Raw genomic sequence first — 17,861 nt, forward strand, 5'->3', positions numbered from 1 at the left:
AAGAAGCCCGGGCGGGCAGCACCCTCGGTCCTGGCGCCGGCCCCCCCCGCGCCTCACCTGGAGGCGTGGGCCAGTGGCGCAACGGATAACGCGCCTGACTACGGATCAGGAGATTGCAGGTTCGACTCCTGCCTGGCTTGTGGTGACGGCACCTTCCGGGATGCGGGTGCTTTTTTTTTTTCTTTCCCTTTCCCTTTCCCTTTCCCTTTCCCTTTCCTCCCCTTCTTTGTTCTCCTTCCCCCGGCGGCCAGGAAAAGCGCGTGCCCCACGGGGCCAAGAGGAACACTGGCCGCGGCTTTCAGCGCCGCTCCATTTCCGTGACCGGGCCTCCTCGCCCGCCAAACTTTTCGCCCGCCTGACCCCGATGTGATTTGAACACATAGCCTTCTGATCTGGAGTCAGACGCGCTGCCGTTGCGCCACGAGGCCAGCCGGCAGGCCCTGCAGCTCTTGGTGCTGCGAGGGCGGGCAGCGGGGCCGGGAAGGAGCCGCGGCGGAAAAAGAAGGGGCTGCATTGGCCGTGAATCGAACACGGGCCTCCCGCGTGGCGGGCGAGAATTCTACCACTGAACCACCAATGCCTTGCTGGGAGGAACCGGCCTTCGAGCGGAGCCTGTGCTCTCGGCCGTGCGGCCACCTGCCAGGGCCCGAGGCGGCGGCGGCCTGCCAGCCAAAGGGGGCCTCTCCGGCAGGCCCCTCAGTGGCCGTGTCGGGCCCTGGGTTTCTGTAGTGTAGTGGTTATCACGTTTGCTTCACACGCGAAAGGTCCCTGGTTCGAAACCAGGCAGAAACAGGCCTCCTTTTGCCGTGGGGCCTGGAAAAACGCAGGCTTGCACAAGTGGGCAGCTGCTCGCCGCCTGGGCGTGCGCTCGTGCCCTCTCGCTCGCTGCTCTGGGCCTACGGCAGCCTTTTGTCCGCCGTTCTCTTCGGTGCTGCTGGGAGAAAGAAGCCCGGGCGGGCAGCACCCTCGGTCCTGGCGCCGGCCCCCCCCGCGCCTCACCTGGAGGCGTGGGCCAGTGGCGCAACGGATAACGCGCCTGACTACGGATCAGGAGATTGCAGGTTCGACTCCTGCCTGGCTTGTGGTGACGGCACCTTCCGGGATGCGGGTGCTTTTTTTTTTTCTTTCCCTTTCCCTTTCCCTTTCCCTTTCCTTTTCCTCCCCTTCTTTGTTCTCCTTCCCCCGGCGGCCAGGAAAAGCGCGTGCCCCACGGGGCCAAGAGGAACACTGGCCGCGGCTTTCAGCGCCGCTCCATTTCCGTGACCGGGCCTCCTCGCCCGCCAAACTTTTCGCCCGCCTGACCCCGATGTGATTTGAACACATAGCCTTCTGATCTGGAGTCAGACGCGCTGCCGTTGCGCCACGAGGCCAGCCGGCAGGCCCTGCAGCTCTTGGTGCTGCGAGGGCGGGCAGCGGGGCCGGGAAGGAGCCGCGGCGGAAAAAGAAGGGGCTGCATTGGCCGTGAATCGAACACGGGCCTCCCGCGTGGCAGGCGAGAATTCTACCACTGAACCACCAATGCCTTGCTGGGAGGAACCGGCCTTCGAGCGGAGCCTGTGCTCTCGGCCGTGCGGCCACCTGCCAGGGCCCGAGGCGGCGGCGGCCTGCCAGCCAAAGGGGGCCTCTCCGGCAGGCCCCTCAGTGGCCGTGTCGGGCCCTGGGTTTCTGTAGTGTAGTGGTTATCACGTTCGCTTCACACGCGAAAGGTCCCTGGTTCGAAACCAGGCAGAAACAGGCCTCCTTTTGCCGTGGGGCCTGGAAAAACGCAGGCTTGCACAAGTGGGCAGCTGCTCGCCGCCTGGGCGTGCGCTCGTGCCCTCTCGCTCGCTGCTCTGGGCCTACGGCAGCCTTTTGTCCGCCGTTCTCTTCGGTGCTGCTGGGAGAAAGAAGCCCGGGCGGGCAGCACCCTCGGTCCTGGCGCCGGCCCCCCCCGCGCCTCACCTGGAGGCGTGGGCCAGTGGCGCAACGGATAACGCGCCTGACTACGGATCAGGAGATTGCAGGTTCGACTCCTGCCTGGCTTGTGGTGACGGCACCTTCCGGGATGCGGGTGCTTTTTTTTTTTCTTTCCCTTTCCCTTTCCCTTTCCCTTTCCTTTTCCTCCCCTTCTTTGTTCTCCTTCCCCCGGCGGCCAGGAAAAGCGCGTGCCCCACGGGGCCAAGAGGAACACTGGCCGCGGCTTTCAGCGCCGCTCCATTTCCGTGACCGGGCCTCCTCGCCCGCCAAACTTTTCGCCCGCCTGACCCCGATGTGATTTGAACACATAGCCTTCTGATCTGGAGTCAGACGCGCTGCCGTTGCGCCACGAGGCCAGCCGGCAGGCCCTGCAGCTCTTGGTGCTGCGAGGGCGGGCAGCGGGGCCGGGAAGGAGCCGCGGCGGAAAAAGAAGGGGCTGCATTGGCCGTGAATCGAACACGGGCCTCCCGCGTGGCGGGCGAGAATTCTACCACTGAACCACCAATGCCTTGCTGGGAGGAACCGGCCTTCGAGCGGAGCCTGTGCTCTCGGCCGTGCGGCCACCTGCCAGGGCCCGAGGCGGCGGCGGCCTGCCAGCCAAAGGGGGCCTCTCCGGCAGGCCCCTCAGTGGCCGTGTCGGGCCCTGGGTTTCTGTAGTGTAGTGGTTATCACGTTCGCTTCACACGCGAAAGGTCCCTGGTTCGAAACCAGGCAGAAACAGGCCTCCTTTTGCCGTGGGGCCTGGAAAAACGCAGGCTTGCACAAGTGGGCAGCTGCTCGCCGCCTGGGCGTGCGCTCGTGCCCTCTCGCTCGCTGCTCTGGGCCTACGGCAGCCTTTTGTCCGCCGTTCTCTTCGGTGCTGCTGGGAGAAAGAAGCCCGGGCGGGCAGCACCCTCGGTCCTGGCGCCGGCCCCCCCCGCGCCTCACCTGGAGGCGTGGGCCAGTGGCGCAACGGATAACGCGCCTGACTACGGATCAGGAGATTGCAGGTTCGACTCCTGCCTGGCTTGTGGTGACGGCACCTTCCGGGATGCGGGTGCTTTTTTTTTTTCTTTCCCTTTCCCTTTCCCTTTCCCTTTCCCTTTCCTCCCCTTCTTTGTTCTCCTTCCCCCGGCGGCCAGGAAAAGCGCGTGCCCCACGGGGCCAAGAGGAACACTGGCCGCGGCTTTCAGCGCTGCTCCATTTCCGTGACCGGGCCTCCTCGCCCGCCAAACTTTTCGCCCGCCTGACCCCGATGTGATTTGAACACATAGCCTTCTGATCTGGAGTCAGACGCGCTGCCGTTGCGCCACGAGGCCAGCCGGCAGGCCCTGCAGCTCTTGGTGCTGCGAGGGCGGGCAGCGGGGCCGGGAAGGAGCCGCGGCGGAAAAAGAAGGGGCTGCATTGGCCGTGAATCGAACACGGGCCTCCCGCGTGGCGGGCGAGAATTCTACCACTGAACCACCAATGCCTTGCTGGGAGGAACCGGCCTTCGAGCGGAGCCTGTGCTCTCGGCCGTGCGGCCACCTGCCAGGGCCCGAGGCGGCGGCGGCCTGCCAGCCAAAGGGGGCCTCTCCGGCAGGCCCCTCAGTGGCCGTGTCGGGCCCTGGGTTTCTGTAGTGTAGTGGTTATCACGTTCGCTTCACACGCGAAAGGTCCCTGGTTCGAAACCAGGCAGAAACAGGCCTCCTTTTGCCGTGGGGCCTGGAAAAACGCAGGCTTGCACAAGTGGGCAGCTGCTCGCCGCCTGGGCGTGCGCTCGTGCCCTCTCGCTCGCTGCTCTGGGCCTACGGCAGCCTTTTGTCCGCCGTTCTCTTCGGTGCTGCTGGGAGAAAGAAGCCCGGGCGGGCAGCACCCTCGGTCCTGGCGCCGGCCCCCCCCGCGCCTCACCTGGAGGCGTGGGCCAGTGGCGCAACGGATAACGCGCCTGACTACGGATCAGGAGATTGCAGGTTCGACTCCTGCCTGGCTTGTGGTGACGGCACCTTCCGGGATGCGGGTGCTTTTTTTTTTTCTTTCCCTTTCCCTTTCCCTTTCCCTTTCCCTTTCCCTTTCCCTTTCCTCCCCTTCTTTGTTCTCCTTCCCCCGGCGGCCAGGAAAAGCGCGTGCCCCACGGGGCCAAGAGGAACACTGGCCGCGGCTTTCAGCGCCGCTCCATTTCCGTGACCGGGCCTCCTCGCCCGCCAAACTTTTCGCCCGCCTGACCCCGATGTGATTTGAACACATAGCCTTCTGATCTGGAGTCAGACGCGCTGCCGTTGCGCCACGAGGCCAGCCGGCAGGCCCTGCAGCTCTTGGTGCTGCGAGGGCGGGCAGCGGGGCCGGGAAGGAGCCGCGGCGGAAAAAGAAGGGGCTGCATTGGCCGTGAATCGAACACGGGCCTCCCGCGTGGCGGGCGAGAATTCTACCACTGAACCACCAATGCCTTGCTGGGAGGAACCGGCCTTCGAGCGGAGCCTGTGCTCTCGGCCGTGCGGCCACCTGCCAGGGCCCGAGGCGGCGGCGGCCTGCCAGCCAAAGGGGGCCTCTCCGGCAGGCCCCTCAGTGGCCGTGTCGGGCCCTGGGTTTCTGTAGTGTAGTGGTTATCACGTTCGCTTCACACGCGAAAGGTCCCTGGTTCGAAACCAGGCAGAAACAGGCCTCCTTTTGCCGTGGGGCCTGGAAAAACGCAGGCTTGCACAAGTGGGCAGCTGCTCGCCGCCTGGGCGTGCGCTCGTGCCCTCTCGCTCGCTGCTCTGGGCCTACGGCAGCCTTTTGTCCGCCGTTCTCTTCGGTGCTGCTGGGAGAAAGAAGCCCGGGCGGGCAGCACCCTCGGTCCTGGCGCCGGCCCCCCCCGCGCCTCACCTGGAGGTGTGGGCCAGTGGCGCAACGGATAACGCGCCTGACTACGGATCAGGAGATTGCAGGTTCGACTCCTGCCTGGCTTGTGGTGACGGCACCTTCCGGGATGCGGGTGCTTTTTTTTTTTCTTTCCCTTTCCCTTTCCCTTTCCCTTTCCTTTTCCTCCCCTTCTTTGTTCTCCTTCCCCCGGCGGCCAGGAAAAGCGCGTGCCCCACGGGGCCAAGAGGAACACTGGCCGCGGCTTTCAGCGCCGCTCCATTTCCGTGACCGGGCCTCCTCGCCCGCCAAACTTTTCGCCCGCCTGACCCCGATGTGATTTGAACACATAGCCTTCTGATCTGGAGTCAGACGCGCTGCCGTTGCGCCACGAGGCCAGCCGGCAGGCCCTGCAGCTCTTGGTGCTGCGAGGGCGGGCAGCGGGGCCGGGAAGGAGCCGCGGCGGAAAAAGAAGGGGCTGCATTGGCCGTGAATCGAACACGGGCCTCCCGCGTGGCGGGCGAGAATTCTACCACTGAACCACCAATGCCTTGCTGGGAGGAACCGGACTTCGAGCGGAGCCTGTGCTCTCGGCCGTGCGGCCACCTGCCAGGGCCCGAGGCGGCGGCGGCCTGCCAGCCAAAGGGGGCCTCTCCGGCAGGCCCCTCAGTGGCCGTGTCGGGCCCTGGGTTTCTGTAGTGTAGTGGTTATCACGTTCGCTTCACACGCGAAAGGTCCCTGGTTCGAAACCAGGCAGAAACAGGCCTCCTTTTGCCGTGGGGCCTGGAAAAACGCAGGCTTGCACAAGTGGGCAGCTGCTCGCCGCCTGGGCGTGCGCTCGTGCCCTCTCGCTCGCTGCTCTGGGCCTACGGCAGCCTTTTGTCCGCCGTTCTCTTCGGTGCTGCTGGGAGAAAGAAGCCCGGGCGGGCAGCACCCTCGGTCCTGGCGCCGGCCCCCCCCGCGCCTCACCTGGAGGCGTGGGCCAGTGGCGCAACGGCTAACGCGCCTGACTACGGATCAGGAGATTGCAGGTTTGACTCCTGCCTGGCTTGTGGTGACGGCACCTTCCGGGATGCGGGTGCTTTTTTTTTTTCTTTCCCTTTCCCTTTCCCTTTCCCTTTCCTCCCCTTCTTTGTTCTCCTTCCCCCGGCGGCCAGGAAAAGCGCGTGCCCCACGGGGCCAAGAGGAACACTGGCCGCGGCTTTCAGCGCCGCTCCATTTCCGTGACCGGGCCTCCTCGCCCGCCAAACTTTTCGCCCGCCTGACCCCGATGTGATTTGAACACATAGCCTTCTGATCTGGAGTCAGACGCGCTGCCGTTGCGCCACGAGGCCAGCCGGCAGGCCCTGCAGCTCTTGGTGCTGCGAGGGCGGGCAGCGGGGCCGGGAAGGAGCCGCGGCGGAAAAAGAAGGGGCTGCATTGGCCGTGAATCGAACACGGGCCTCCCGCGTGGCGGGCGAGAATTCTACCACTGAACCACCAATGCCTTGCTGGGAGGAACCGGCCTTCGAGCGGAGCCTGTGCTCTCGGCCGTGCGGCCACCTGCCAGGGCCCGAGGCGGCGGCGGCCTGCCAGCCAAAGGGGGCCTCTCCGGCAGGCCCCTCAGTGGCCGTGTCGGGCCCTGGGTTTCTGTAGTGTAGTGGTTATCACGTTCGCTTCACACGCGAAAGGTCCCTGGTTCGAAACCAGGCAGAAACAGGCCTCCTTTTGCCGTGGGGCCTGGAAAAACGCAGGCTTGCACAAGTGGGCAGCTGCTCGCCGCCTGGGCGTGCGCTCGTGCCCTCTCGCTCGCTGCTCTGGGCCTACGGCAGCCTTTTGTCCGCCGTTCTCTTCGGTGCTGCTGGGAGAAAGAAGCCCGGGCGGGCAGCACCCTCGGTCCTGGCGCCGGCCCCCCCCGCGCCTCACCTGGAGGCGTGGGCCAGTGGCGCAACGGATAACGCGCCTGACTACGGATCAGGAGATTGCAGGTTCGACTCCTGCCTGGCTTGTGGTGACGGCACCTTCCGGGATGCGGGTGCTTTTTTTTTTTCTTTCCCTTTCCCTTTCCCTTTCCCTTTCCCTTTCCTCCCCTTCTTTGTTCTCCTTCCCCCGGCGGCCAGGAAAAGCGCGTGCCCCACGGGGCCAAGAGGAACACTGGCCGCGGCTTTCAGCGCCGCTCCATTTCCGTGACCGGGCCTCCTCGCCCGCCAAACTTTTCGCCCGCCTGACCCCGATGTGATTTGAACACATAGCCTTCTGATCTGGAGTCAGACGCGCTGCCGTTGCGCCACGAGGCCAGCCGGCAGGCCCTGCAGCTCTTGGTGCTGCGAGGGCGGGCAGCGGGGCCGGGAAGGAGCCGCGGCGGAAAAAGAAGGGGCTGCATTGGCCGTGAATCGAACACGGGCCTCCCGCGTGGCGGGCGAGAATTCTACCACTGAACCACCAATGCCTTGCTGGGAGGAACCGGCCTTCGAGCGGAGCCTGTGCTCTCGGCCGTGCGGCCACCTGCCAGGGCCCGAGGCGGCGGCGGCCTGCCAGCCAAAGGGGGCCTCTCCGGCAGGCCCCTCAGTGGCCGTGTCGGGCCCTGGGTTTCTGTAGTGTAGTGGTTATCACGTTCGCTTCACACGCGAAAGGTCCCTGGTTCGAAACCAGGCAGAAACAGGCCTCCTTTTGCCGTGGGGCCTGGAAAAACGCAGGCTTGCACAAGTGGGCAGCTGCTCGCCGCCTGGGCGTGCGCTCGTGCCCTCTCGCTCGCTGCTCTGGGCCTACGGCAGCCTTTTGTCCGCCGTTCTCTTCGGTGCTGCTGGGAGAAAGAAGCCCGGGCGGGCAGCACCCTCGGTCCTGGCGCCGGCCCCCCCCGCGCCTCACCTGGAGGCGTGGGCCAGTGGCGCAACGGATAACGCGCCTGACTACGGATCAGGAGATTGCAGGTTCGACTCCTGCCTGGCTTGTGGTGATGGCACCTTCCGGGATGCGGGTGCTTTTTTTTTTTCTTTCCCTTTCCCTTTCCCTTTCCCTTTCCCTTTCCTCCCCTTCTTTGTTCTCCTTCCCCCGGCGGCCAGGAAAAGCGCGTGCCCCACGGGGCCAAGAGGAACACTGGCCGCGGCTTTCAGCGCCGCTCCATTTCCGTGACCGGGCCTCCTCGCCCGCCAAACTTTTCGCCCGCCTGACCCCGATGTGATTTGAACACATAGCCTTCTGATCTGGAGTCAGACGCGCTGCCGTTGCGCCACGAGGCCAGCCGGCAGGCCCTGCAGCTCTTGGTGCTGCGAGGGCGGGCAGCGGGGCCGGGAAGGAGCCGCGGCGGAAAAAGAAGGGGCTGCATTGGCCGTGAATCGAACACGGGCCTCCCGCGTGGCGGGCGAGAATTCTACCACTGAACCACCAATGCCTTGCTGGGAGGAACCGGCCTTCGAGCGGAGCCTGTGCTCTCGGCCGTGCGGCCACCTGCCAGGGCCCGAGGCGGCGGCGGCCTGCCAGCCAAAGGGGGCCTCTCCGGCAGGCCCCTCAGTGGCCGTGTCGGGCCCTGGGTTTCTGTAGTGTAGTGGTTATCACGTTCGCTTCACACGCGAAAGGTCCCTGGTTCGAAACCAGGCAGAAACAGGCCTCCTTTTGCCGTGGGGCCTGGAAAAACGCAGGCTTGCACAAGTGGGCAGCTGCTCGCCGCCTGGGCGTGCGCTCGTGCCCTCTCGCTCGCTGCTCTGGGCCTACGGCAGCCTTTTGTCCGCCGTTCTCTTCGGTGCTGCTGGGAGAAAGAAGCCCGGGCGGGCAGCACCCTCGGTCCTGGCGCCGGCCCCCCCCGCGCCTCACCTGGAGGCGTGGGCCAGTGGCGCAACGGATAACGCGCCTGACTACGGATCAGGAGATTGCAGGTTCGACTCCTGCCTGGCTTGTGGTGACGGCACCTTCCGGGATGCGGGTGCTTTTTTTTTTTCTTTCCCTTTCCCTTTCCCTTTCCCTTTCCCTTTCCTCCCCTTCTTTGTTCTCCTTCCCCCGGCGGCCAGGAAAAGCGCGTGCCCCACGGGGCCAAGAGGAACACTGGCCGCGGCTTTCAGCGCCGCTCCATTTCCGTGACCGGGCCTCCTCGCCCGCCAAACTTTTCGCCCGCCTGACCCCGATGTGATTTGAACACATAGCCTTCTGATCTGGAGTCAGACGCGCTGCCGTTGCGCCACGAGGCCAGCCGGCAGGCCCTGCAGCTCTTGGTGCTGCGAGGGCGGGCAGCGGGGCCGGGAAGGAGCCGCGGCGGAAAAAGAAGGGGCTGCATTGGCCGTGAATCGAACACGGGCCTCCCGCGTGGCGGGCGAGAATTCTACCACTGAACCACCAATGCCTTGCTGGGAGGAACCGGCCTTCGAGCGGAGCCTGTGCTCTCGGCCGTGCGGCCACCTGCCAGGGCCCGAGGCGGCGGCGGCCTGCCAGCCAAAGGGGGCCTCTCCGGCAGGCCCCTCAGTGGCCGTGTCGGGCCCTGGGTTTCTGTAGTGTAGTGGTTATCACGTTCGCTTCACACGCGAAAGGTCCCTGGTTTGAAACCAGGCAGAAACAGGCCTCCTTTTGCCGTGGGGCCTGGAAAAACGCAGGCTTGCACAAGTGGGCAGCTGCTCGCCGCCTGGGCGTGCGCTCGTGCCCTCTCGCTCGCTGCTCTGGGCCTACGGCAGCCTTTTGTCCGCCGTTCTCTTCGGTGCTGCTGGGAGAAAGAAGCCCGGGCGGGCAGCACCCTCGGTCCTGGCGCCGGCCCCCCCCGCGCCTCACCTGGAGGCGTGGGCCAGTGGCGCAACGGATAACGCGCCTGACTACGGATCAGGAGATTGCAGGTTCGACTCCTGCCTGGCTTGTGGTGACGGCACCTTCCGGGATGCGGGTGCTTTTTTTTTTTCTTTCCCTTTCCCTTTCCCTTTCCCTTTCCCTTTCCCTTTCCCTTTCCCTTTCCTCCCCTTCTTTGTTCTCCTTCCCCCGGCGGCCAGGAAAAGCGCGTGCCCCACGGGGCCAAGAGGAACACTGGCCGCGGCTTTCAGCGCCGCTCCATTTCCGTGACCGGGCCTCCTCGCCCGCCAAACTTTTCGCCCGCCTGACCCCGATGTGATTTGAACACATAGCCTTCTGATCTGGAGTCAGACGCGCTGCCGTTGCGCCACGAGGCCAGCCGGCAGGCCCTGCAGCTCTTGGTGCTGCGAGGGCGGGCAGCGGGGCCGGGAAGGAGCCGCGGCGGAAAAAGAAGGGGCTGCATTGGCCGTGAATCGAACACGGGCCTCCCGCGTGGCGGGCGAGAATTCTACCACTGAACCACCAATGCCTTGCTGGGAGGAACCGGCCTTCGAGCGGAGCCTGTGCTCTCGGCCGTGCGGCCACCTGCCAGGGCCCGAGGCGGCGGCGGCCTGCCAGCCAAAGGGGGCCTCTCCGGCAGGCCCCTCAGTGGCCGTGTCGGGCCCTGGGTTTCTGTAGTGTAGTGGTTATCACGTTCGCTTCACACGCGAAAGGTCCCTGGTTCGAAACCAGGCAGAAACAGGCCTCCTTTTGCCGTGGGGCCTGGAAAAACGCAGGCTTGCACAAGTGGGCAGCTGCTCGCCGCCTGGGCGTGCGCTCGTGCCCTCTCGCTCGCTGCTCTGGGCCTACGGCAGCCTTTTGTCCGCCGTTCTCTTCGGTGCTGCTGGGAGAAAGAAGCCCGGGCGGGCAGCACCCTCGGTCCTGGCGCCGGCCCCCCCCGCGCCTCACCTGGAGGCGTGGGCCAGTGGCGCAACGGATAACGCGCCTGACTACGGATCAGGAGATTGCAGGTTCGACTCCTGCCTGGCTTGTGGTGACGGCACCTTCCGGGATGCGGGTGCTTTTTTTTTTTCTTTCCCTTTCCCTTTCCCTTTCCCTTTCCCTTTCCTCCCCTTCTTTGTTCTCCTTCCCCCGGCGGCCAGGAAAAGCGCGTGCCCCACGGGGCCAAGAGGAACACTGGCCGCGGCTTTCAGCGCCGCTCCATTTCCGTGACCGGGCCTCCTCGCCCGCCAAACTTTTCGCCCGCCTGACCCCGATGTGATTTGAACACATAGCCTTCTGATCTGGAGTCAGACGCGCTGCCGTTGCGCCACGAGGCCAGCCGGCAGGCCCTGCAGCTCTTGGTGCTGCGAGGGCGGGCAGCGGGGCCGGGAAGGAGCCGCGGCGGAAAAAGAAGGGGCTGCATTGGCCGTGAATCGAACACGGGCCTCCCGCGTGGCGGGCGAGAATTCTACCACTGAACCACCAATGCCTTGCTGGGAGGAACCGGCCTTCGAGCGGAGCCTGTGCTCTCGGCCGTGCGGCCACCTGCCAGGGCCCGAGGCGGCGGCGGCCTGCCAGCCAAAGGGGGCCTCTCCGGCAGGCCCCTCAGTGGCCGTGTCGGGCCCTGGGTTTCTGTAGTGTAGTGGTTATCACGTTCGCTTCACACGCGAAAGGTCCCTGGTTCGAAACCAGGCAGAAACAGGCCTCCTTTTGCCGTGGGGCCTGGAAAAACGCAGGCTTGCACAAGTGGGCAGCTGCTCGCCGCCTGGGCGTGCGCTCGTGCCCTCTCGCTCGCTGCTCTGGGCCTACGGCAGCCTTTTGTCCGCCGTTCTCTTCGGTGCTGCTGGGAGAAAGAAGCCCGGGCGGGCAGCACCCTCGGTCCTGGCGCCGGCCCCCCCCGCGCCTCACCTGGAGGCGTGGGCCAGTGGCGCAACGGATAACGCGCCTGACTACAGATCAGGAGATTGCAGGTTCGACTCCTGCCTGGCTTGTGGTGACGGCACCTTCCGGGATGCGGGTGCTTTTTTTTTTTCTTTCCCTTTCCCTTTCCCTTTCCCTTTCCCTTTCCTCCCCTTCTTTGTTCTCCTTCCCCCGGCGGCCAGGAAAAGCGCGTGCCCCACGGGGCCAAGAGGAACACTGGCCGCGGCTTTCAGCGCCGCTCCATTTCCGTGACCGGGCCTCCTCGCCCGCCAAACTTTTCGCCCGCCTGACCCCGATGTGATTTGAACACATAGCCTTCTGATCTGGAGTCAGACGCGCTGCCGTTGCGCCACGAGGCCAGCCGGCAGGCCCTGCAGCTCTTGGTGCTGCGAGGGCGGGCAGCGGGGCCGGGAAGGAGCCGCGGCGGAAAAAGAAGGGGCTGCATTGGCCGTGAATCGAACACGGGCCTCCCGCGTGGCGGGCGAGAATTCTACCACTGAACCACCAATGCCTTGCTGGGAGGAACCGGCCTTCGAGCGGAGCCTGTGCTCTCGGCCGTGCGGCCACCTGCCAGGGCCCGAGGCGGCGGCGGCCTGCCAGCCAAAGGGGGCCTCTCCGGCAGGCCCCTCAGTGGCCGTGTCGGGCCCTGGGTTTCTGTAGTGTAGTGGTTATCACGTTCGCTTCACACGCGAAAGGTCCCTGGTTCGAAACCAGGCAGAAACAGGCCTCCTTTTGCCGTGGGGCCTGGAAAAACGCAGGCTTGCACAAGTGGGCAGCTGCTCGCCGCCTGGGCGTGCGCTCGTGCCCTCTCGCTCGCTGCTCTGGGCCTACGGCAGCCTTTTGTCCGCCGTTCTCTTCGGTGCTGCTGGGAGAAAGAAGCCCGGGCGGGCAGCACCCTCGGTCCTGGCGCCGGCCCCCCCCGCGCCTCACCTGGAGGCGTGGGCCAGTGGCGCAACGGATAACGCGCCTGACTACGGATCAGGAGATTGCAGGTTCGACTCCTGCCTGGCTTGTGGTGACGGCACCTTCCGGGATGCGGGTGCTTTTTTTTTTTCTTTCCCTTTCCCTTTCCCTTTCCCTTTCCTCCCCTTCTTTGTTCTCCTTCCCCCGGCGGCCAGGAAAAGCGCGTGCCCCACGGGGCCAAGAGGAACACTGGCCGCGGCTTTCAGCGCCGCTCCATTTCCGTGACCGGGCCTCCTCGCCCGCCAAACTTTTCGCCCGCCTGACCCCGATGTGATTTGAACACATAGCCTTCTGATCTGGAGTCAGACGCGCTGCCGTTGCGCCACGAGGCCAGCCGGCAGGCCCTGCAGCTCTTGGTGCTGCGAGGGCGGGCAGCGGGGCCGGGAAGGAGCCGCGGCGGAAAAAGAAGGGGCTGCATTGGCCGTGAATCGAACACGGGCCTCCCGCGTGGCGGGCGAGAATTCTACCACTGAACCACCAATGCCTTGCTGGGAGGAACCGGCCTTCGAGCGGAGCCTGTGCTCTCGGCCGTGCGGCCACCTGCCAGGGCCCGAGGCGGCGGCGGCCTGCCAGCCAAAGGGGGCCTCTCCGGCAGGCCCCTCAGTGGCCGTGTCGGGCCCTGGGTTTCTGTAGTGTAGTGGTTATCACGTTCGCTTCACACGCGAAAGGTCCCTGGTTCGAAACCAGGCAGAAACAGGCCTCCTTTTGCCGTGGGGCCTGGAAAAACGCAGGCTTGCACAAGTGGGCAGCTGCTCGCCGCCTGGGCGTGCGCTCGTGCCCTCTCGCTCGCTGCTCTGGGCCTACGGCAGCCTTTTGTCCGCCGTTCTCTTCGGTGCTGCTGGGAGAAAGAAGCCCGGGCGGGCAGCACCCTCGGTCCTGGCGCCGGCCCCCCCCGCGCCTCACCTGGAGGCGTGGGCCAGTGGCGCAACGGATAACGCGCCTGACTACGGATCAGGAGATTGCAGGTTCGACTCCTGCCTGGCTTGTGGTGACGGCACCTTCCGGGATGCGGGTGCTTTTTTTTTTTCTTTCCCTTTCCCTTTCCCTTTCCTCCCCTTCTTTGTTCTCCTTCCCCCGGCGGCCAGGAAAAGCGCGTGCCCCACGGGGCCAAGAGGAACACTGGCCGCGGCTTTCAGCGCCGCTCCATTTCCGTGACCGGGCCTCCTCGCCCGCCAAACTTTTCGCCCGCCTGACCCCGATGTGATTTGAACACATAGCCTTCTGATCTGGAGTCAGACGCGCTGCCGTTGCGCCACGAGGCCAGCCGGCAGGCCCTGCAGCTCTTGGTGCTGCGAGGGCGGGCAGCGGGGCCGGGAAGGAGCCGCGGCGGAAAAAGAAGGGGCTGCATTGGCCGTGAATCGAACACGGGCCTCCCGCGTGGCGGGCGAGAATTCTACCACTGAACCACCAATGCCTTGCTGGGAGGAACCGGCCTTCGAGCGGAGCCTGTGCTCTCGGCCGTGCGGCCACCTGCCAGGGCCCGAGGCGGCGGCGGCCTGCCAGCCAAAGGGGGCCTCTCCGGCAGGCCCCTCAGTGGCCGTGTCGGGCCCTGGGTTTCTGTAGTGTAGTGGTTATCACGTTCGCTTCACACGCGAAAGGTCCCTGGTTCGAAACCAGGCAGAAACAGGCCTCCTTTTGCCGTGGGGCCTGGAAAAACGCAGGCTTGCACAAGTGGGCAGCTGCTCGCCGCCTGGGCGTGCGCTCGTGCCCTCTCGCTCGCTGCTCTGGGCCTACGGCAGCCTTTTGTCCGCCGTTCTCTTCGGTGCTGCTGGGAGAAAGAAGCCCGGGCGGGCAGCACCCTCGGTCCTGGCGCCGGCCCCCCCCGCGCCTCACCTGGAGGCGTGGGCCAGTGGCGCAACGGATAACGCGCCTGACTACGGATCAGGAGATTGCAGGTTCGACTCCTGCCTGGCTTGTGGTGACGGCACCTTCCGGGATGCGGGTGCTTTTTTTTTTTCTTTCCCTTTCCCTTTCCCTTTCCCTTTCCCTTTCCCTTTCCTCCCCTTCTTTGTTCTCCTTCCCCCGGCGGCCAGGAAAAGCACGTGCCCCACGGGGCCAAGAGGAACACTGGCCGCGGCTTTCAGCGCCGCTCCATTTGCGTGACCGGGCCTCCTCGCCCGCCAAACTTTTCGCCCGCCTGACCCCGATGTGATTTGAACACATAGCCTTCTGATCTGGAGTCAGACGCGCTGCCGTTGCGCCACGAGGCCAGCCGGCAGGCCCTGCAGCTCTTGGTGCTGCGAGGGCGGGCAGCGGGGCCGGGAAGGAGCCGCGGCGGAAAAAGAAGGGGCTGCATTGGCCGTGAATCGAACACGGGCCTCCCGCGTGGCGGGCGAGAATTCTACCACTGAACCACCAATGCCTTGCTGGGAGGAACCGGCCTTCGAGCGGAGCCTGTGCTCTCGGCCGTGCGGCCACCTGCCAGGGCCCGAGGCGGCGGCGGCCTGCCAGCCAAAGGGGGCCTCTCCGGCAGGCCCCTCAGTGGCCGTGTCGGGCCCTGGGTTTCTGTAGTGTAGTGGTTATCACGTTCGCTTCACACGCGAAAGGTCCCTGGTTCGAAACCAGGCAGAAACAGGCCTCCTTTTGCCGTGGGGCCTGGAAAAACGCAGGCTTGCACAAGTGGGCAGCTGCTCGCCGCCTGGGCGTGCGCTCGTGCCCTCTCGCTCGCTGCTCTGGGCCTACGGCAGCCTTTTGTCCGCCGTTCTCTTCGGTGCTGCTGGGAGAAAGAAGCCCGGGCGGGCAGCACCCTCGGTCCTGGCGCCGGCCCCCCCCGCGCCTCACCTGGAGGCGTGGGCCAGTGGCGCAACGGATAACGCGCCTGACTACGGATCAGGAGATTGCAGGTTCGACTCCTGCCTGGCTTGTGGTGACGGCACCTTCCGGGATGCGGGTGCTTTTTTTTTTTCTTTCCCTTTCCCTTTCCCTTTCCCTTTCCCTTTCCCTTTCCTCCCCTTCTTTGTTCTCCTTCCCCCGGCGGCCAGGAAAAGCACGTGCCCCACGGGGCCAAGAGGAACACTGGCCGCGGCTTTCAGCGCCGCTCCATTTGCGTGACCGGGCCTCCTCGCCCGCCAAACTTTTCGCCCGCCTGACCCCGATGTGATTTGAACACATAGCCTTCTGATCTGGAGTCAGACGCGCTGCCGTTGCGCCACGAGGCCAGCCGGCAGGCCCTGCAGCTCTTGGTGCTGCGAGGGCGGGCAGCGGGGCCGGGAAGGAGCCGCGGCGGAAAAAGAAGGGGCTGCATTGGCCGTGAATCGAACACGGGCCTCCCGCGTGGCGGGCGAGAATTCTACCACTGAACCACCAATGCCTTGCTGGGAGGAACCGGCCTTCGAGCGGAGCCTGTGCTCTCGGCCGTGCGGCCACCTGCCAGGGCCCGAGGCGGCGGCGGCCTGCCAGCCAAAGGGGGCCTCTCCGGCAGGCCCCTCAGTGGCCGTGTCGGGCCCTGGGTTTCTGTAGTGTAGTGGTTATCACGTTCGCTTCACACGCGAAAGGTCCCTGGTTCGAAACCAGGCAGAAACAGGCCTCCTTTTGCCGTGGGGCCTGGAAAAACGCAGGCTTGCACAAGTGGGCAGCTGCTCGCCGCCTGGGCGTGCGCTCGTGCCCTCTCGCTCGCTGCTCTGGGCCTACGGCAGCCTTTTGTCCGCCGTTCTCTTCGGTGCTGCTGGGAGAAAGAAGCCCGGGCGGGCAGCACCCTCGGTCCTGGCGCCGGCCCCCCCCGCGCCTCACCTGGAGGCGTGGGCCAGTGGCGCAACGGATAACGCGCCTGACTACGGATCAGGAGATTGCAGGTTCGACTCCTGCCTGGCTTGTGGTGACGGCACCTTCCGGGATGCGGGTGCTTTTTTTTTTTCTTTCCCTTTCCCTTTCCCTTTCCCTTTCCCTTTCCCTTTCCTCCCCTTCTTTGTTCTCCTTCCCCCGGCGGCCAGGAAAAGCGCGTGCCCCACGGGGCCAAGAGGAACACTGGCCGCGGCTTTCAGCGCCGCTCCATTTGCGTGACCGGGCCTCCTCGCCCGCCAAACTTTTCGCCCGCCTGACCCCGATGTGATTTGAACACATAGCCTTCTGATCTGGAGTCAGACGCGCTGCCGTTGCGCCACGAGGCCAGCCGGCAGGCCCTGCAGCTCTTGGTGCTGCGAGGGCGGGCAGCGGGGCCGGGAAGGAGCCGCGGCGGAAAAAGAAGGGGCTGCATTGGCCGTGAATCGAACACGGGCCTCCCGCGTGGCGGGCGAGAATTCTACCACTGAACCACCAATGCCTTGCTGGGAGGAACCGGCCTTCGAGCGGAGCCTGTGCTCTCGGCCGTGCGGCCACCTGCCAGGGCCCGAGGCGGCGGCGGCCTGCCAGCCAAAGGGGGCCTCTCCGGCAGGCCCCTCAGTGGCCGTGTCGGGCCCTGGGTTTCTGTAGTGTAGTGGTTATCACGTTCGCTTCACACGCGAAAGGTCCCTGGTTCGAAACCAGGCAGAAACAGGCCTCCTTTTGCCGTGGGGCCTGGAAAAACGCAGGCTTGCACAAGTGGGCAGCTGCTCGCCGCCTGGGCGTGCGCTCGTGCCCTCTCGCTCGCTGCTCTGGGCCTACGGCAGCCTTTTGTCCGCCGTTCTCTTCGGTGCTGCTGGGAGAAAGAAGCCCGGGCGGGCAGCACCCTCGGTCCTGGCGCCGGCCCCCCCCGCGCCTCACCTGGAGGCGTGGGCCAGTGGCGCAACGGATAACGCGCCTGACTACGGATCAGGAGATTGCAGGTTCGACTCCTGCCTGGCTTGTGGTGACGGCACCTTCCGGGATGCGGGTGCTTTTTTTTTTTTTTTTTCTTTCCCTTTCCCTTTCCCTTTCCCTTTCCCTTTCCTCCCTCCCCTTCTTTGTTCTCCTTCCCCCGGCGGCCAGGAAAAGCACGTGCCCCACGGGGCCAAGAGGAACACTGGCCGCGGCTTTCAGCGCCGCTCCATTTGCGTGACCGGGCCTCCTCGCCCGCCAAACTTTTCGCCCGCCTGACCCCGATGTGATTTGAACACATAGCCTTCTGATCTGGAGTCAGACGCGCTGCCGTTGCGCCACGAGGCCAGCCGGCAGGCCCTGCAGCTCTTGGTGCTGCGAGGGCGGGCAGCGGGGCCGGGAAGGAGCCGCGGCGGAAAAAGAAGGGGCTGCATTGGCCGTGAATCGAACACGGGCCTCCCGCGTGGCGGGCGAGAATTCTACCACTGAACCACCAATGCCTTGCTGGGAGGAACCGGCCTTCGAGCGGAGCCTGTGCTCTCGGCCGTGCGGCCACCTGCCAGGGCCCGAGGCGGCGGCGGCCTGCCAGCCAAAGGGGGCCTCTCCGGCAGGCCCCTCAGTGGCCGTGTCGGGCCCTGGGTTTCTGTAGTGTAGTGGTTATCACGTTCGCTTCACACGCGAAAGGTCCCTGGTTCGAAACCAGGCAGAAACAGGCCTCCTTTTGCCGTGGGGCCTGGAAAAACGCAGGCTTGCACAAGTGGGCAGCTGCTCGCCGCCTGGGCGTGCGCTCG

General features: G+C 65.5%; 74 non-coding genes across 74 annotated transcripts; 36 read left to right on the forward strand and 38 right to left on the reverse strand.

Moving 5' to 3' along the window:
* Nucleotides 1-67: 67 nt before the first annotated feature.
* On the forward strand, nucleotides 68-140 carry TRNAR-ACG (transfer RNA arginine (anticodon ACG)). The gene has a single exon. It is a non-coding gene; the product is annotated as a tRNA-Arg (tRNA).
* Nucleotides 141-356: 216 nt separating this feature from the next.
* On the reverse strand, nucleotides 357-428 carry TRNAW-CCA (transfer RNA tryptophan (anticodon CCA)). The gene has a single exon. It is a non-coding gene; the product is annotated as a tRNA-Trp (tRNA).
* Nucleotides 429-509: 81 nt separating this feature from the next.
* On the reverse strand, nucleotides 510-580 carry TRNAG-GCC (transfer RNA glycine (anticodon GCC)). The gene has a single exon. It is a non-coding gene; the product is annotated as a tRNA-Gly (tRNA).
* Nucleotides 581-719: 139 nt separating this feature from the next.
* Nucleotides 720-792, forward strand: TRNAV-CAC (transfer RNA valine (anticodon CAC)). Its single transcript has one exon. It is a non-coding gene; the product is annotated as a tRNA-Val (tRNA).
* Nucleotides 793-1,009: 217 nt separating this feature from the next.
* On the forward strand, nucleotides 1,010-1,082 carry TRNAR-ACG (transfer RNA arginine (anticodon ACG)). Its single transcript has one exon. It is a non-coding gene; the product is annotated as a tRNA-Arg (tRNA).
* A 216-nt stretch (nucleotides 1,083-1,298) lies between these two features.
* Nucleotides 1,299-1,370, reverse strand: TRNAW-CCA (transfer RNA tryptophan (anticodon CCA)). The gene has a single exon. It is a non-coding gene; the product is annotated as a tRNA-Trp (tRNA).
* Nucleotides 1,371-1,451: 81 nt separating this feature from the next.
* On the reverse strand, nucleotides 1,452-1,522 carry TRNAG-GCC (transfer RNA glycine (anticodon GCC)). Its single transcript has one exon. It is a non-coding gene; the product is annotated as a tRNA-Gly (tRNA).
* A 139-nt stretch (nucleotides 1,523-1,661) lies between these two features.
* Nucleotides 1,662-1,734, forward strand: TRNAV-CAC (transfer RNA valine (anticodon CAC)). Its single transcript has one exon. It is a non-coding gene; the product is annotated as a tRNA-Val (tRNA).
* A 217-nt stretch (nucleotides 1,735-1,951) lies between these two features.
* Nucleotides 1,952-2,024, forward strand: TRNAR-ACG (transfer RNA arginine (anticodon ACG)). The gene has a single exon. It is a non-coding gene; the product is annotated as a tRNA-Arg (tRNA).
* Nucleotides 2,025-2,240: 216 nt separating this feature from the next.
* On the reverse strand, nucleotides 2,241-2,312 carry TRNAW-CCA (transfer RNA tryptophan (anticodon CCA)). The gene has a single exon. It is a non-coding gene; the product is annotated as a tRNA-Trp (tRNA).
* Nucleotides 2,313-2,393: 81 nt separating this feature from the next.
* Nucleotides 2,394-2,464, reverse strand: TRNAG-GCC (transfer RNA glycine (anticodon GCC)). Its single transcript has one exon. It is a non-coding gene; the product is annotated as a tRNA-Gly (tRNA).
* A 139-nt stretch (nucleotides 2,465-2,603) lies between these two features.
* TRNAV-CAC (transfer RNA valine (anticodon CAC)) lies at nucleotides 2,604-2,676 on the forward strand. The gene has a single exon. It is a non-coding gene; the product is annotated as a tRNA-Val (tRNA).
* A 217-nt stretch (nucleotides 2,677-2,893) lies between these two features.
* Nucleotides 2,894-2,966, forward strand: TRNAR-ACG (transfer RNA arginine (anticodon ACG)). The gene has a single exon. It is a non-coding gene; the product is annotated as a tRNA-Arg (tRNA).
* Nucleotides 2,967-3,182: 216 nt separating this feature from the next.
* On the reverse strand, nucleotides 3,183-3,254 carry TRNAW-CCA (transfer RNA tryptophan (anticodon CCA)). Its single transcript has one exon. It is a non-coding gene; the product is annotated as a tRNA-Trp (tRNA).
* Nucleotides 3,255-3,335: 81 nt separating this feature from the next.
* Nucleotides 3,336-3,406, reverse strand: TRNAG-GCC (transfer RNA glycine (anticodon GCC)). The gene has a single exon. It is a non-coding gene; the product is annotated as a tRNA-Gly (tRNA).
* Nucleotides 3,407-3,545: 139 nt separating this feature from the next.
* Nucleotides 3,546-3,618, forward strand: TRNAV-CAC (transfer RNA valine (anticodon CAC)). The gene has a single exon. It is a non-coding gene; the product is annotated as a tRNA-Val (tRNA).
* Nucleotides 3,619-3,835: 217 nt separating this feature from the next.
* Nucleotides 3,836-3,908, forward strand: TRNAR-ACG (transfer RNA arginine (anticodon ACG)). The gene has a single exon. It is a non-coding gene; the product is annotated as a tRNA-Arg (tRNA).
* Nucleotides 3,909-4,136: 228 nt separating this feature from the next.
* On the reverse strand, nucleotides 4,137-4,208 carry TRNAW-CCA (transfer RNA tryptophan (anticodon CCA)). The gene has a single exon. It is a non-coding gene; the product is annotated as a tRNA-Trp (tRNA).
* An 81-nt stretch (nucleotides 4,209-4,289) lies between these two features.
* Nucleotides 4,290-4,360, reverse strand: TRNAG-GCC (transfer RNA glycine (anticodon GCC)). Its single transcript has one exon. It is a non-coding gene; the product is annotated as a tRNA-Gly (tRNA).
* Nucleotides 4,361-4,499: 139 nt separating this feature from the next.
* On the forward strand, nucleotides 4,500-4,572 carry TRNAV-CAC (transfer RNA valine (anticodon CAC)). Its single transcript has one exon. It is a non-coding gene; the product is annotated as a tRNA-Val (tRNA).
* Nucleotides 4,573-4,789: 217 nt separating this feature from the next.
* Nucleotides 4,790-4,862, forward strand: TRNAR-ACG (transfer RNA arginine (anticodon ACG)). The gene has a single exon. It is a non-coding gene; the product is annotated as a tRNA-Arg (tRNA).
* A 216-nt stretch (nucleotides 4,863-5,078) lies between these two features.
* On the reverse strand, nucleotides 5,079-5,150 carry TRNAW-CCA (transfer RNA tryptophan (anticodon CCA)). The gene has a single exon. It is a non-coding gene; the product is annotated as a tRNA-Trp (tRNA).
* An 81-nt stretch (nucleotides 5,151-5,231) lies between these two features.
* Nucleotides 5,232-5,302, reverse strand: TRNAG-GCC (transfer RNA glycine (anticodon GCC)). Its single transcript has one exon. It is a non-coding gene; the product is annotated as a tRNA-Gly (tRNA).
* A 139-nt stretch (nucleotides 5,303-5,441) lies between these two features.
* On the forward strand, nucleotides 5,442-5,514 carry TRNAV-CAC (transfer RNA valine (anticodon CAC)). The gene has a single exon. It is a non-coding gene; the product is annotated as a tRNA-Val (tRNA).
* A 500-nt stretch (nucleotides 5,515-6,014) lies between these two features.
* On the reverse strand, nucleotides 6,015-6,086 carry TRNAW-CCA (transfer RNA tryptophan (anticodon CCA)). The gene has a single exon. It is a non-coding gene; the product is annotated as a tRNA-Trp (tRNA).
* Nucleotides 6,087-6,167: 81 nt separating this feature from the next.
* Nucleotides 6,168-6,238, reverse strand: TRNAG-GCC (transfer RNA glycine (anticodon GCC)). The gene has a single exon. It is a non-coding gene; the product is annotated as a tRNA-Gly (tRNA).
* Nucleotides 6,239-6,377: 139 nt separating this feature from the next.
* TRNAV-CAC (transfer RNA valine (anticodon CAC)) lies at nucleotides 6,378-6,450 on the forward strand. Its single transcript has one exon. It is a non-coding gene; the product is annotated as a tRNA-Val (tRNA).
* Nucleotides 6,451-6,667: 217 nt separating this feature from the next.
* On the forward strand, nucleotides 6,668-6,740 carry TRNAR-ACG (transfer RNA arginine (anticodon ACG)). Its single transcript has one exon. It is a non-coding gene; the product is annotated as a tRNA-Arg (tRNA).
* Nucleotides 6,741-6,956: 216 nt separating this feature from the next.
* Nucleotides 6,957-7,028, reverse strand: TRNAW-CCA (transfer RNA tryptophan (anticodon CCA)). Its single transcript has one exon. It is a non-coding gene; the product is annotated as a tRNA-Trp (tRNA).
* Nucleotides 7,029-7,109: 81 nt separating this feature from the next.
* TRNAG-GCC (transfer RNA glycine (anticodon GCC)) lies at nucleotides 7,110-7,180 on the reverse strand. Its single transcript has one exon. It is a non-coding gene; the product is annotated as a tRNA-Gly (tRNA).
* Nucleotides 7,181-7,319: 139 nt separating this feature from the next.
* On the forward strand, nucleotides 7,320-7,392 carry TRNAV-CAC (transfer RNA valine (anticodon CAC)). The gene has a single exon. It is a non-coding gene; the product is annotated as a tRNA-Val (tRNA).
* A 217-nt stretch (nucleotides 7,393-7,609) lies between these two features.
* Nucleotides 7,610-7,682, forward strand: TRNAR-ACG (transfer RNA arginine (anticodon ACG)). The gene has a single exon. It is a non-coding gene; the product is annotated as a tRNA-Arg (tRNA).
* Nucleotides 7,683-7,898: 216 nt separating this feature from the next.
* TRNAW-CCA (transfer RNA tryptophan (anticodon CCA)) lies at nucleotides 7,899-7,970 on the reverse strand. The gene has a single exon. It is a non-coding gene; the product is annotated as a tRNA-Trp (tRNA).
* Nucleotides 7,971-8,051: 81 nt separating this feature from the next.
* TRNAG-GCC (transfer RNA glycine (anticodon GCC)) lies at nucleotides 8,052-8,122 on the reverse strand. Its single transcript has one exon. It is a non-coding gene; the product is annotated as a tRNA-Gly (tRNA).
* A 139-nt stretch (nucleotides 8,123-8,261) lies between these two features.
* Nucleotides 8,262-8,334, forward strand: TRNAV-CAC (transfer RNA valine (anticodon CAC)). Its single transcript has one exon. It is a non-coding gene; the product is annotated as a tRNA-Val (tRNA).
* Nucleotides 8,335-8,551: 217 nt separating this feature from the next.
* Nucleotides 8,552-8,624, forward strand: TRNAR-ACG (transfer RNA arginine (anticodon ACG)). The gene has a single exon. It is a non-coding gene; the product is annotated as a tRNA-Arg (tRNA).
* A 216-nt stretch (nucleotides 8,625-8,840) lies between these two features.
* On the reverse strand, nucleotides 8,841-8,912 carry TRNAW-CCA (transfer RNA tryptophan (anticodon CCA)). Its single transcript has one exon. It is a non-coding gene; the product is annotated as a tRNA-Trp (tRNA).
* Nucleotides 8,913-8,993: 81 nt separating this feature from the next.
* On the reverse strand, nucleotides 8,994-9,064 carry TRNAG-GCC (transfer RNA glycine (anticodon GCC)). The gene has a single exon. It is a non-coding gene; the product is annotated as a tRNA-Gly (tRNA).
* Nucleotides 9,065-9,493: 429 nt separating this feature from the next.
* Nucleotides 9,494-9,566, forward strand: TRNAR-ACG (transfer RNA arginine (anticodon ACG)). The gene has a single exon. It is a non-coding gene; the product is annotated as a tRNA-Arg (tRNA).
* A 234-nt stretch (nucleotides 9,567-9,800) lies between these two features.
* Nucleotides 9,801-9,872, reverse strand: TRNAW-CCA (transfer RNA tryptophan (anticodon CCA)). Its single transcript has one exon. It is a non-coding gene; the product is annotated as a tRNA-Trp (tRNA).
* Nucleotides 9,873-9,953: 81 nt separating this feature from the next.
* TRNAG-GCC (transfer RNA glycine (anticodon GCC)) lies at nucleotides 9,954-10,024 on the reverse strand. The gene has a single exon. It is a non-coding gene; the product is annotated as a tRNA-Gly (tRNA).
* A 139-nt stretch (nucleotides 10,025-10,163) lies between these two features.
* On the forward strand, nucleotides 10,164-10,236 carry TRNAV-CAC (transfer RNA valine (anticodon CAC)). Its single transcript has one exon. It is a non-coding gene; the product is annotated as a tRNA-Val (tRNA).
* A 217-nt stretch (nucleotides 10,237-10,453) lies between these two features.
* TRNAR-ACG (transfer RNA arginine (anticodon ACG)) lies at nucleotides 10,454-10,526 on the forward strand. Its single transcript has one exon. It is a non-coding gene; the product is annotated as a tRNA-Arg (tRNA).
* Nucleotides 10,527-10,742: 216 nt separating this feature from the next.
* On the reverse strand, nucleotides 10,743-10,814 carry TRNAW-CCA (transfer RNA tryptophan (anticodon CCA)). The gene has a single exon. It is a non-coding gene; the product is annotated as a tRNA-Trp (tRNA).
* Nucleotides 10,815-10,895: 81 nt separating this feature from the next.
* TRNAG-GCC (transfer RNA glycine (anticodon GCC)) lies at nucleotides 10,896-10,966 on the reverse strand. Its single transcript has one exon. It is a non-coding gene; the product is annotated as a tRNA-Gly (tRNA).
* A 139-nt stretch (nucleotides 10,967-11,105) lies between these two features.
* TRNAV-CAC (transfer RNA valine (anticodon CAC)) lies at nucleotides 11,106-11,178 on the forward strand. Its single transcript has one exon. It is a non-coding gene; the product is annotated as a tRNA-Val (tRNA).
* A 217-nt stretch (nucleotides 11,179-11,395) lies between these two features.
* Nucleotides 11,396-11,468, forward strand: TRNAC-ACA (transfer RNA cysteine (anticodon ACA)). The gene has a single exon. It is a non-coding gene; the product is annotated as a tRNA-Cys (tRNA).
* A 216-nt stretch (nucleotides 11,469-11,684) lies between these two features.
* Nucleotides 11,685-11,756, reverse strand: TRNAW-CCA (transfer RNA tryptophan (anticodon CCA)). The gene has a single exon. It is a non-coding gene; the product is annotated as a tRNA-Trp (tRNA).
* An 81-nt stretch (nucleotides 11,757-11,837) lies between these two features.
* Nucleotides 11,838-11,908, reverse strand: TRNAG-GCC (transfer RNA glycine (anticodon GCC)). Its single transcript has one exon. It is a non-coding gene; the product is annotated as a tRNA-Gly (tRNA).
* A 139-nt stretch (nucleotides 11,909-12,047) lies between these two features.
* On the forward strand, nucleotides 12,048-12,120 carry TRNAV-CAC (transfer RNA valine (anticodon CAC)). Its single transcript has one exon. It is a non-coding gene; the product is annotated as a tRNA-Val (tRNA).
* A 217-nt stretch (nucleotides 12,121-12,337) lies between these two features.
* Nucleotides 12,338-12,410, forward strand: TRNAR-ACG (transfer RNA arginine (anticodon ACG)). Its single transcript has one exon. It is a non-coding gene; the product is annotated as a tRNA-Arg (tRNA).
* A 210-nt stretch (nucleotides 12,411-12,620) lies between these two features.
* On the reverse strand, nucleotides 12,621-12,692 carry TRNAW-CCA (transfer RNA tryptophan (anticodon CCA)). Its single transcript has one exon. It is a non-coding gene; the product is annotated as a tRNA-Trp (tRNA).
* An 81-nt stretch (nucleotides 12,693-12,773) lies between these two features.
* On the reverse strand, nucleotides 12,774-12,844 carry TRNAG-GCC (transfer RNA glycine (anticodon GCC)). The gene has a single exon. It is a non-coding gene; the product is annotated as a tRNA-Gly (tRNA).
* A 139-nt stretch (nucleotides 12,845-12,983) lies between these two features.
* TRNAV-CAC (transfer RNA valine (anticodon CAC)) lies at nucleotides 12,984-13,056 on the forward strand. Its single transcript has one exon. It is a non-coding gene; the product is annotated as a tRNA-Val (tRNA).
* A 217-nt stretch (nucleotides 13,057-13,273) lies between these two features.
* Nucleotides 13,274-13,346, forward strand: TRNAR-ACG (transfer RNA arginine (anticodon ACG)). The gene has a single exon. It is a non-coding gene; the product is annotated as a tRNA-Arg (tRNA).
* A 204-nt stretch (nucleotides 13,347-13,550) lies between these two features.
* Nucleotides 13,551-13,622, reverse strand: TRNAW-CCA (transfer RNA tryptophan (anticodon CCA)). Its single transcript has one exon. It is a non-coding gene; the product is annotated as a tRNA-Trp (tRNA).
* Nucleotides 13,623-13,703: 81 nt separating this feature from the next.
* On the reverse strand, nucleotides 13,704-13,774 carry TRNAG-GCC (transfer RNA glycine (anticodon GCC)). Its single transcript has one exon. It is a non-coding gene; the product is annotated as a tRNA-Gly (tRNA).
* Nucleotides 13,775-13,913: 139 nt separating this feature from the next.
* On the forward strand, nucleotides 13,914-13,986 carry TRNAV-CAC (transfer RNA valine (anticodon CAC)). The gene has a single exon. It is a non-coding gene; the product is annotated as a tRNA-Val (tRNA).
* A 217-nt stretch (nucleotides 13,987-14,203) lies between these two features.
* On the forward strand, nucleotides 14,204-14,276 carry TRNAR-ACG (transfer RNA arginine (anticodon ACG)). Its single transcript has one exon. It is a non-coding gene; the product is annotated as a tRNA-Arg (tRNA).
* Nucleotides 14,277-14,498: 222 nt separating this feature from the next.
* Nucleotides 14,499-14,570, reverse strand: TRNAW-CCA (transfer RNA tryptophan (anticodon CCA)). The gene has a single exon. It is a non-coding gene; the product is annotated as a tRNA-Trp (tRNA).
* Nucleotides 14,571-14,651: 81 nt separating this feature from the next.
* On the reverse strand, nucleotides 14,652-14,722 carry TRNAG-GCC (transfer RNA glycine (anticodon GCC)). Its single transcript has one exon. It is a non-coding gene; the product is annotated as a tRNA-Gly (tRNA).
* Nucleotides 14,723-14,861: 139 nt separating this feature from the next.
* Nucleotides 14,862-14,934, forward strand: TRNAV-CAC (transfer RNA valine (anticodon CAC)). Its single transcript has one exon. It is a non-coding gene; the product is annotated as a tRNA-Val (tRNA).
* A 217-nt stretch (nucleotides 14,935-15,151) lies between these two features.
* TRNAR-ACG (transfer RNA arginine (anticodon ACG)) lies at nucleotides 15,152-15,224 on the forward strand. The gene has a single exon. It is a non-coding gene; the product is annotated as a tRNA-Arg (tRNA).
* A 222-nt stretch (nucleotides 15,225-15,446) lies between these two features.
* TRNAW-CCA (transfer RNA tryptophan (anticodon CCA)) lies at nucleotides 15,447-15,518 on the reverse strand. The gene has a single exon. It is a non-coding gene; the product is annotated as a tRNA-Trp (tRNA).
* An 81-nt stretch (nucleotides 15,519-15,599) lies between these two features.
* On the reverse strand, nucleotides 15,600-15,670 carry TRNAG-GCC (transfer RNA glycine (anticodon GCC)). Its single transcript has one exon. It is a non-coding gene; the product is annotated as a tRNA-Gly (tRNA).
* A 139-nt stretch (nucleotides 15,671-15,809) lies between these two features.
* TRNAV-CAC (transfer RNA valine (anticodon CAC)) lies at nucleotides 15,810-15,882 on the forward strand. The gene has a single exon. It is a non-coding gene; the product is annotated as a tRNA-Val (tRNA).
* Nucleotides 15,883-16,099: 217 nt separating this feature from the next.
* TRNAR-ACG (transfer RNA arginine (anticodon ACG)) lies at nucleotides 16,100-16,172 on the forward strand. The gene has a single exon. It is a non-coding gene; the product is annotated as a tRNA-Arg (tRNA).
* A 222-nt stretch (nucleotides 16,173-16,394) lies between these two features.
* On the reverse strand, nucleotides 16,395-16,466 carry TRNAW-CCA (transfer RNA tryptophan (anticodon CCA)). The gene has a single exon. It is a non-coding gene; the product is annotated as a tRNA-Trp (tRNA).
* An 81-nt stretch (nucleotides 16,467-16,547) lies between these two features.
* On the reverse strand, nucleotides 16,548-16,618 carry TRNAG-GCC (transfer RNA glycine (anticodon GCC)). The gene has a single exon. It is a non-coding gene; the product is annotated as a tRNA-Gly (tRNA).
* Nucleotides 16,619-16,757: 139 nt separating this feature from the next.
* TRNAV-CAC (transfer RNA valine (anticodon CAC)) lies at nucleotides 16,758-16,830 on the forward strand. The gene has a single exon. It is a non-coding gene; the product is annotated as a tRNA-Val (tRNA).
* Nucleotides 16,831-17,047: 217 nt separating this feature from the next.
* Nucleotides 17,048-17,120, forward strand: TRNAR-ACG (transfer RNA arginine (anticodon ACG)). The gene has a single exon. It is a non-coding gene; the product is annotated as a tRNA-Arg (tRNA).
* Nucleotides 17,121-17,346: 226 nt separating this feature from the next.
* On the reverse strand, nucleotides 17,347-17,418 carry TRNAW-CCA (transfer RNA tryptophan (anticodon CCA)). Its single transcript has one exon. It is a non-coding gene; the product is annotated as a tRNA-Trp (tRNA).
* An 81-nt stretch (nucleotides 17,419-17,499) lies between these two features.
* TRNAG-GCC (transfer RNA glycine (anticodon GCC)) lies at nucleotides 17,500-17,570 on the reverse strand. The gene has a single exon. It is a non-coding gene; the product is annotated as a tRNA-Gly (tRNA).
* Nucleotides 17,571-17,709: 139 nt separating this feature from the next.
* On the forward strand, nucleotides 17,710-17,782 carry TRNAV-CAC (transfer RNA valine (anticodon CAC)). Its single transcript has one exon. It is a non-coding gene; the product is annotated as a tRNA-Val (tRNA).
* The last annotated feature ends 79 nt before the right edge of the window (nucleotides 17,783-17,861 follow it).

The sequence above is a fragment of the Pelodiscus sinensis genome, chromosome 3, assembly GCF_052426305.1.
Source record: "Pelodiscus sinensis isolate ZL-2025 chromosome 3, ASM5242630v1, whole genome shotgun sequence".
Taxonomy (NCBI): domain Eukaryota; kingdom Metazoa; phylum Chordata; order Testudines; family Trionychidae; genus Pelodiscus; species Pelodiscus sinensis.